Genomic DNA, 10,435 nt, shown 5'->3' on the forward strand with positions numbered 1-10,435 from the left:
CACAACATAACATGCAGCTTGTAAGTGTTAATAAGCAGCCTTTTCAGTTACTTGCAAGCATATTTGTTAACAGTTGTAAGTGTTAACAAGCAGCTTGTTAATGCTTGTTAATGGTGTATAAGACAAAGAGGTGGATAACTAATACTTCTACCAAACACACACCAAACTGCCGTAGATTTGCACTTTGAGCACAGTATAACAGACACACAAGCCATCTGGAAACAGCCATTCACGTAATGAAAGAGCATTAGGCTGTTTGTCACACTTTGATATGAATCCGCAACACACACTACTCACAGCTACTGTGACCAGCCAAGTCAAGTCAAGTCAAATTAAGTTTATTTATATAGCACATTTCATACACAGAGGTCATTCAATGTGCTTTACATAAACAAAACCAAACAATAATAACAAATAAAAGCATAGAAGGGCAATATAGTCAAAGAATAGTTAAAAGGTAAAGATAATAATAAAAAGAAAACATAAAACACAAGGTAAAATCATTTAAAAATAAAGAATAACTAGTAAGCAAAAACAAAGGCAAAAGTAGTAAAAAAAAGTAATAAAAGACAAAGTAGAATAATTATCGAGGCAGATTCAGAATTTGTAACTCGGCACAGTTAGCAGAAAGCATCTGAGAACAGTTTGGTCTTAAGTCTAGATTTAAAACTGGCTACAGTTGGGGTCTTTTTGATGTCATCCGAAAGTTGGTTCCACAGCTGAGCCGCATAGCAGCTAAAAGCTGCTTCACCATGTTTAGTTCTAACTGTAGGTTTTACTAGCAGGTTTTTCACCTGGGACCTGAGAGGACGAGAAGGTGTGTACTGCTGAAGCATGTCTGACAAGTATTTAGGTCCTGCTCCATTTACTGATTTATAAACAAGCAATAGTGCTTTAAAGTCAATTCTGTGACTTACTGGAAGCCAGTGCAAGGACTTAAGAATTGGAGTAATGTGGTCAGTTCTTTTAGTTTTTGTTAGAATCCTAGCTGCTGCATTTTGTATCACCTGAAGCTGTTTAATAGTCTTTTTAGGAAGGCCTGTGAACAGTCCATTGCAGTAATCAACTCTGCTGGAGATAAATGCATGAATGAGTTTTTCTTTTCTTCATGTTTTGACATCAGCCCTCGAGTTTGGCAATATTTTTCAGGTGGTAAAAAGCTGATTTAGTTATCGCTTTCATGTGGCTGTTGAAATTTAGATCACTGTCAATTAATACACCTTAATAATACACCTTAATACATTTTCAACAGTATCCTTTGCCTTCAACCCTTTTGTGTCAAGGAGAGTGGCAACCCCAAATATAATTACTTCAGTTTTTTCTTTGTTCAGCTGAAGAAAATTTTGAGACATCCAGGTCTTGATTTGTTCTATACACAGACACATAGATTCAAGAGGACCATAGTCGTTTGGTGATAGAGCTAAGTAAATTTGTGTGTCATCTGCATAGCTATGATATGAAATCAAATTATTTTGAATGATTTGTCCAAGTGGGAGCATATAGAGGTTGAATAATAGTGGCCCCAAGATCGACCCCTGGGGAACACCACAGGTCAAGGACGATGGTGTTGAGGTACAGTTTCCGATGGCAACAAAGAAGCTCCTTTCTTGTAGATATGATTTTAGCCAGTTGATAACTATGCCTGTAAATCCAACCCAGTGTTCTAGTCTGTGTAGTAAAATATTGTGATCAATAGTGTTAATTTTGTCACCTATTTTTAATTTAGTCTTAGTCTTAGTCTTGTGACAAAATGTCCTTTTTAGTCTTTGTCATATTTAGTCATTCAAATATAATTTTTGTTAGTCAAGTTTTAGTCGACTAAAAGTCTCGTCATTTTAGTTTTAGTCAAACGAAAACTAAAGGTATCTTAGTCTTAGTCAGTTTTAGTCAACACATTTCAGTCTTTTTTTTTATAACAAATTATTTCTGATTACCATTTGAGTCAAATAGTGTTTCACACATCTCAATTTTCCAACAATATTGTGTGTCCACAGGGCTACTCGTCTGTTATAATTACTCATTCTGATTTTTTGTCAGTCAGTATGTTTACATGCACAGGTAAGTCGAGCTACAGTTATAGCTCGGCTGGGATTTGACCATAGACAGTAAAAGATTTGACTGGACCACTGTCATATTCATAGACCAGTGTTTCTCAAAGTGTGGTCCGGGGATCACTGGTGGTCCGCAAGCTATCCAAAGTGGTCTGCGAGCAGACGTGGTAAAATATAATATAGATGAGTTGTTTGCCAAATAACTTGTAGTTAAATCCAAACAGTTGTGCAACACTGTCTATGTAAGATATGCCAGTTTAAATCATACAGAATGAATCCTCTGACACAATAAGCAAAGTGCAAAGACAATAAGCAAGGTGGTTCAGTGAGTAGGCCTATAGACTAATTATAGGCTACTGTTGAAGTAGGTCTAATCTTTTTTTTTTTTTTTTAGCTAGGGTTAGTTAAGTGGTCCTGAAACTGGAATAGTTTGAGAAACACTGTCGTAAGCCAAACTATTAATGTTTTACTCCGCCTCGCTAGATGGCGATATGCGCCCAAACACAACACATTCCCCAAACAGACTCTCCATCTTAGCCATAGCTAACTTGCTAGCAAACTTGCATCATCAGTCTAACTAGATGAATAGTTGACATTTCATGCTGAACATTTTCGTATGGACATTCTGGGGGATGTTAATTTGTATGAGAGAAGCTTCAACTTCTGGGTATGTAGCATTGTGGCATAAAGCTTAGGTAGTTAGCTTGCTAACTCTGGCAGAAATCTCCAGTGTTCTTGTTCCATGTAGTTTCGTGTTGCAGCCACAGGGTTGCAGCAGCAGCACGTAGACTAGCCTACAGGAAAGCTGTTGCGTATGAACTCATTCGGAATATTTTGAAAACGTAACAGCTAGATATTCTGTCTTCTCATTTTGTAGACGAACATGAAGGGAGATTTTATCTTAGCTTTTATTTCATGCAAAACATTTTAGTCTCGTCTTTTTTCGTCAACAATAATGCATCTTAAGATAGTCTTTGTCAGTGTTTCAGGACATTACTGCCGTCTCGTCATCGTCTCGTCTTAGTCATGAAAAAAAGGGTCGTTGACGAACATATTTCCTCTCGTCTCGTCTGACGAAATTAACACTAGTGATCAACAGTGTCAAATGCTGCACTAAGGTCCAGTAGCACTAGGACTGATGTCATGTGAATGTCGTGAATGTCATTAGAAACTTTAATGAGAGCTGTTTCAGTGCTGTGATTTGCCCGAAAACCAGACTGAAAGTAATCAAAATACCCATTTGATGTTAGGAAGGTGGTTAATTGATTAAAGACTACTTTTTCAATAATTTTGCCAATAAAAGGTAGATTGGATATGGGCCTGTAATTGTTTAGCATGGAGGCATCCAGTTTATTCTTCTTGAGAAGTGGCTTTACAACAGCTGTTTTCAGTGACTTAGGAAAAGTGCCAGCCGGTGATATTTGTTAATTTATTGACATGTTGCATGGCGGAAAGTAGCAGCAATCAGTTGAGTACAATAATTTGTAGTATTTGTGGTGCCTGCGTGTAACGTGGTGTTGCGTGGTATTAAATTAGCTAACTAACTATGTTGTCCAGTTTATTAAATTAGCATTAGTTTGTGCAGGTTGGTATAAACGTCTTGTATTGCACATAGGGATGTAACGATTACCGGTATAATGGTAAACCACGAGAAAAAATGTTAATGATAACATTAAACGATGAAATTACCGTTTTCATTTCAAATATCATGATTATCACGGTCGATTACCACGGTGTGGAGACCGTGTGTTTAATCTTTCCCAGCTTCATTCGAGCCTGCTTTTGACATACAGTAGGCCTGGTACAATGAAACAAAACTGGAACCCTACTGATTCTGTTGTCTAATTGATGGATTTAACTGTGGCACAAAGCCAATTAAACATGACCAAGGAAAAAGTGAACGGGACAACACACAATGCCACAGTAACATTATGCTATGAATTAAGAATGCTCAGCTCAGCCAGGTTTGTTTGTGCAGTCAGGATGTAGGCCTGCACCAGAATAAAGAATAAAGTAAAAATGACCCCCCCTCAGCACCCCCCCTATGAGCCCAGGTGGAAAGGAGTTCCAGCGGCCCTGGTTAAATGTTGCACTTTTTTAATAAGGTTTTGTCTATATTTTGTAATATAGTAAATGCTGTCACACTTTTTGAAACTATTTCAGCTTGTGTAGGCCTATTAGTGCTTTCTGAACATATTGAACACACTTTTAGAAATACTGTGATAATACCGAAAACCGCGATAATTTTGGTCACTATAACCGTGAGGTTAAATTTTCATACCGTTACATCCCTAATTGCACATTGCGAGTCATATAAATCAGAGCCAATAGTGTGAGAGCGTTAGGCTGTTTCAATCTAACAATCTAAGACTGCGCTACGGAAGTGACCGTGTAGGACTCTCAGTGTAGGCTACTAGGGACTAATGTATACGGCAGTGTTTGTGACTGGTATGTAAGGCCATGTTTGGAGCTGATATATAGGGTAGTGATGGAGTCAGATAGCAGGCTGATATATAAGGCAGTATTGCAGCTAAGGTATGAGACAATGTTGAGAATGAGATATAAAGCAGTGTTGAGAATGAGATATAAAGCAGTGTTGAGAATGAGATATTAGCCAGTGTTGCTTTGAGATATAAATAATAATAATAATACATTTTATTTGTTACATAGCACCTTTCAAAGCACCCAAGGTCACTTTACAAAGTAAACACAGTAAAAAAAATTAATAATAATCAGCACATTTTCCACATAAGACAAAATATGTCGGACAGAGCAGCGTAGTCGCCAGTGTGACACCCAGGCATAAACAAACAAATTTACAAAATAACAAATGACACAAGACAAACGATGCCGGACGGAGCGACGTAATTGCCAGTGTACCCGAGACACCTAACAGTAGACATACAAGACAGATGACAAACAAAAAAATAAATAAATAAGTCAGTGTTAACTTAGTCCAACTCAGTCCAGTGGCAATGATAATGGCGCAAAGCTGTCTTCAGACCAACCCGGAGGATTTAACGTAAACGTTAGGCCATGTAGGCTGCAGTCTGGAGATTGCTGGAAGCATAACAGTCTGAAGTCGTGGGCGATCTTACAGATCAGCAACTCGGTGGACTTTTGACAGCGACAGTTTGCTCCGTGAGATTGCAGAGTTCTTCAGCTTTAACGGTAACGTTAGTCCGCTCAATCCATACTCCTGGCAGTCGGCATGGCAGCTCGCAGGTCAGCAGCAGCTCGGCGACCGCGGCAGATCTTTTGCAGAGAAGCCTAGGTCCAGAGAAATCCCCTCGACCAGACAGTGAAGTGACGCACCGCTCACGGATGGATGGAAGAATGTCAGCCCAGGGCAAAAGCTAATGTTAGCCATCGCAAGCTCCCAATGGACCAACGCTAACAACATCAGCCGACTTGGAAGCAGTAGACTAAGTAGACTAAGAATAGCACGAAAACTATCGAAAATAACATAAATAAAGCAGTGTTGAGAATGAGATATAAAGTAGTGTTGCTTTTGAGATATAAAGTAGTGTTGAGAATGAGATATAAAGCAGTGTTGAGAATGAGATATCAAGTAGTGTTGCTTTTGAGATATAAAGTAGTGTTGCGATTGAGGTATAACACAGTGTTGCTTTTGAGATATAAAGTAGTGTTGCTTTTGAGAAATAAAGTAGTGTTGAGAATGAGATATAAAGTAGTGTTGAGAATGTTGAGAATGAGATATAAAGCAGTGTTGAGAATGAGATATCAAGTAGTGTTGCTTTTGAGATATAAAGTAGTGTTGAGATTGAGGTATAAGGCAGTGTTGAGAATGAGATATAAAGCAGTGTTGAGAATGAGATATAAAGTAGTGTTAAGAATGAGATAAAATGTAGTGTTGAGAATGAGATATAAAGTAGTGTTAAGAATGAGATAAAATGTAGTGTTGCTTTTGAGATGTAAAGTAGTGTTGAGAATGAGATAAAATGTAGTGTTGCTTTTGAGATATAAAGTAGTGTTGCTTTTGAGATATAGGGCCCTATTTTAATGGTCTGAAACGGAAGTGTCTTTGCGCAAAACGCAAGTCACTTTGTGGGCGGAGTAGCTACATTAATCATGGGTGTGGTTTGGGCGTAATGTGAATAAACTAATCAGAGCGTCATCTCACATTCCCTTTAACAACAGGCACGCTTGTTCCATAGCTGATTGCTATTATGGTGGCGTATTTTGCCAGGCGCAGCCAGGAGCGTTCACAGCGCTATAATCACTGTTCAGTTGGGAACAGTTAGCTATTGATTTTTCCTCTTGACAAAATGTAATGCAGAATTGTCACAAAGACATACTTTCCGATGTTTTGGGATCACTCTCACTGAATCACGAGGTTATGAATGCATGGTGATATTTTTGCAGAGTACAATGTAATCTAACATGCTCTCCCGTGCTGCCGCTGGGGCAATTTAACATCACGTCTCCTTAAGTCCTCTAATATTTCTAATTTATGTCATCAACACATCCGTCATTCGTGAAATGTGTACGCTAGATGTATGCCTATTTTTTTCACAACCTAATGGACACCACACTGATTTCCCTCGAGTGGTAATATTTTTCTTTGAAATTGTATGGTTTACAGAAATGGGAACTACTAGATGAGAGGAGTGAAGTGTGCGTTGCGCAGCACAGACGGCCAAGCAAGGGCTCCTTACCCTCAGCAAACTCAACAACGAGAAACAGTTTCCAAGTTGACCTAACTTTCAACTCTGCACAGTATCCCATTAACTGCATGCCAGTAGGCTATTTACATTATTTTCTGTTAAGTAGAGTTTGTAAACACGTTATCATCAACTTAATGCACGCACAACATTTGTTTGAGCAGGAGAGAATAACAATGTATGCAGCAACTACAGAAGTTGTAGCCATACTTGCTGCTATGGTTGCTGGTTAACAGCACATAAAAGCTGATTTAAGCTAATTCACTAACTCAAGACTTCAAGGCCATCATGGATATAAAACGTTTTTTTTTTTTTAAATACGAAAGGATGGAGGGAACATAACAAAGCTTGGAGTTATTTCAGATGGGCTACAACAAGGTAGGCAAAATTATGGTGCTTAAAACCTTAGCGCAGCTAGAATAATGCTTAGGCTGATGTTAAAGCGCACGCGATGTTTAAAGCCATACACAACGGTAAATTGGAACAAAACTGAAGGTAACTTTAGCCTTTATAGGGCTGTATGAAGTTGTCCAAATTAATAGGTCATAATTACTGTAGGCGTTGTTGTTGTAAAGATATTGCATGTAGATGTACTATATAGGCTACTAAATGTTTAGGTCACCAATGCACAAACAAAACCGGGAAATGGACAAATATGATCAAGGCTTTGAATGTTTCCGTGTGTGCACAGGGTGACTGTAGATCGGTGTGCAACGCATTTATTCATGCAGGCCTGTTGTCATGCGTGCGCCCTTAAAATAGCATCTGCATTTGCGCCACAGACTTTAGACCAGGGAGTTCCTGGTCTGTGGCGACATTGTTTTCTGAAACTGCTAAATATCAACAGTGAACGTTTGCGCCGGAACACGCCCCGTCTTTTCGCTGAACCGCCCCTGTGGGCGCAATCGAATTCCCTAATTTACAGGCACGTACCTGTGGAGGGAAAATTCCAATATGCGCTGACTGCAAAATAGGAAAGACAAAAGCGCGAGTATACAAAGTCAATTGCGCTGGTGTGCAAGATAGAGCCCATAAAGTAGTGTTGAGAATGAGATATAAAGGAGTGTTGAGAATGAGATATAAAGGAGTGTTGCGAATGATATAATAGCCAGTGTTGCTTTTGAGATATAAAGCAGTGCTGAGAATGAGATATAAAGCAGTGTTGCTTTGGAGATATTAGTCAGTGTTGCTTTTGAGATATGAAGCAGTGTTGAGCATGAGATATCAGGGAATTGGAGACATACATAAGACAGTGTTGGGGACTGATATGTTACACCCAGTGTGTGAGAAAGTTGCACTGGGGTCTGCGACCTAAAGCATGTTAATGAGCTTTAGTCTGTGTATTTGTGTGTGTGTGGGTGGGTGTTTTACTGAATGTTGTCGAAACGCTGTGTGGTGGCGGAGCAAACTCATTAAGCCGCACTGGAAGAGCTTTTACGGGCACGCGACATGGCAATCTTGCACGGCGACTCTGCTCTCGCAGCCTCGCATACAGACACTGCTCTCTCTCTCTCTCTCTCTCTCTCTCTCTTGCACTGCGACTCCGCTCTCTCACTCTCGCATGCTGTCTCTCAGAGCTTCAGCCGAGGAAAGACCCATTCAGGCACATTTAATATCATTATGATTTTATTCTTCACAGTTTTTGCAGTTTATGGATTTTTCCCACAATGGAAAAATATGAAAATACCCAGAACGCCAAGAGTACAGATGCTCTGTTGTGGTAGAGCTGAGGGGGCCCATAAAGTTCATATTGTTTGTGTGTGTGTGTGTGTGAGCTCTGTGGGCCTGTAGTTCATATTGTTTGGGTGTGTGTGTGTGTGTGTGTGTATGAGCTCTGTGGGCCTGTAGTTCATATTGTTTGGGTGTGTGTGTGTGTGTGTGTGTGAGAGCTCTGTGGGCCTGTAGTTCATATTGTGTGTGTGTGGGTGTGTATGAGCTCTGTGGGCCTGTAGTTCATATTGTGTGTGTGTGTGTGTGTATGAGCTCTGTGGGCCTGTAGTTCATATTGTTTGGGTGTGTGTGTGTGAGCTCTGTGGGCCTGTAGTTCATATTGTGTGTGTGTGGGTGTGTATGAGCTCTGTGGGCCTGTAGTTCATATTGTGTGTGTGTGTGGGTGTGTATGAGCTCTGTGGGCCTGTAGTTCATATTGTTTGGGTGTGTGTGTGTGTGTATGAGCTCTGTGGGCCTGTAGTTCATATTGTGTGTGTGTGTGGGTGTGTATGAGCTCTGTGGGCCTGTAGTTCATATTGTGTGTGTGTGTGTGTGTGTGAGCTCTGTGAGCCTGTAGTTCATATTGTGTGTGTGTGTGTGTGTGTGAGCTCTGTGAGCCTGTAGTTCATATTGTGTGTGTGTGTGTGTGTGTGTGTGTGTGAGCTCTGTGGGCCTGTAGTATCATAATCTTGCACATACACCACTATACTCATGCACACTCACTATTATAGTCATTTTACATGTATGTATGAGAGGGTATAGTCGTGTATGTGAGAGAGTATAGTATGTGAAGGAGTATAGTAGTGAATGTGAGAGAGTATAGTAGTGTATGTGAGAGAGTAAAGAGTATAGTAGTGTATGTGAGAGAGTATAGTAGTGTATGTGAGAGAGTATAGTGTATGTGAGAGAGTATAGTAGTGTATATGAGAGAGAGTATACTAGTGTATGCAAGAGAGTATAGTAGTGTATGCGAGAGAGTATAGTAGTGTATGCGAGAGAGTATAATAGTGTATGCAAGAGTTTAGTAGTGTATGCGAGAGAGTTTAGTAGTGTTTGCGAGAAGGTATAGTAGTGAATGCAAGAGAGTATAGTAGTGAATGTGAGAGTATAGTGGTGAATGCGAGAGAGTATAGTAGTATATGTGAGAGAGTATAGTGGTGTGTGTGAGAGAGTATAGTGGTGTGTGTGAGAGAGTTTGCATAAAACGGAAGGGAGTTTGCATGAAACGGAAGAAGTTTGATTTCTCAGTTTCTGATTGGTTTGTCAATGTCACTTCTCTCTAGCTAGCCAATTAAAATCAAGGAAGGGGCGGGACCTACACTGTCAACAATGTTCGTGTAGACCTAGTGGTGGAGGAAAAAATCAGCCAAGTCCTATGTGGCTAAATATTAACTACTACTGCAAACTGAATGCAAATTAGGCTACAAATACATGAGGGGTGCGTGCGCGTGTGTGTGTGCATGTGTGTGTGTGTTTGTGTGAGCTCTGTGGGCCTTCGCTGTACTGTATGTCTGTGTGTGTGTGTGTGTATGCGTGCGTGTGTGTGTGTTTGAGCTCTGTGGGCCTTCGCTGTACTGTATGTCTGTGTGTGTGTGTGTATGCGTGCGTGTGTGTATGTGTGTATGTGTGTGTGTGTTTGAGCTCTGTGGGCCTTCGCTGTACTGTATGTCTGTGTGTGTGTGTGTATGCGTGCGTGTGTGTATGTGTGTGTGTGTGTGTGTGTGAGCTCTGTGGGCCTTCGCTGTACTGTATGTGTGTGTGTGTGCATGTGTGTGTATGCGTGGATGTGTGTGTGTGTGTGTGTGTGTGTGTGAGCTCTGTGGGCCTGCGCTGTACTGTATGTCTGTGGCTGGCGCTCTATAGGGGCCTGTGGTAGAGTACGAGCACACAGACGGAGTTCTGGGAGAGGAAATGAGATTCATTTAGGGGGAAATGGTTTTAGCAGACCTCCAACGCCAGCCCAGTCGAGCCCAGCCGAGTCGAGACGAG

Source organism: Alosa sapidissima, chromosome 21 (assembly GCF_018492685.1).
Source record: "Alosa sapidissima isolate fAloSap1 chromosome 21, fAloSap1.pri, whole genome shotgun sequence".
Lineage (NCBI taxonomy): Eukaryota > Metazoa > Chordata > Actinopteri > Clupeiformes > Clupeidae > Alosa > Alosa sapidissima.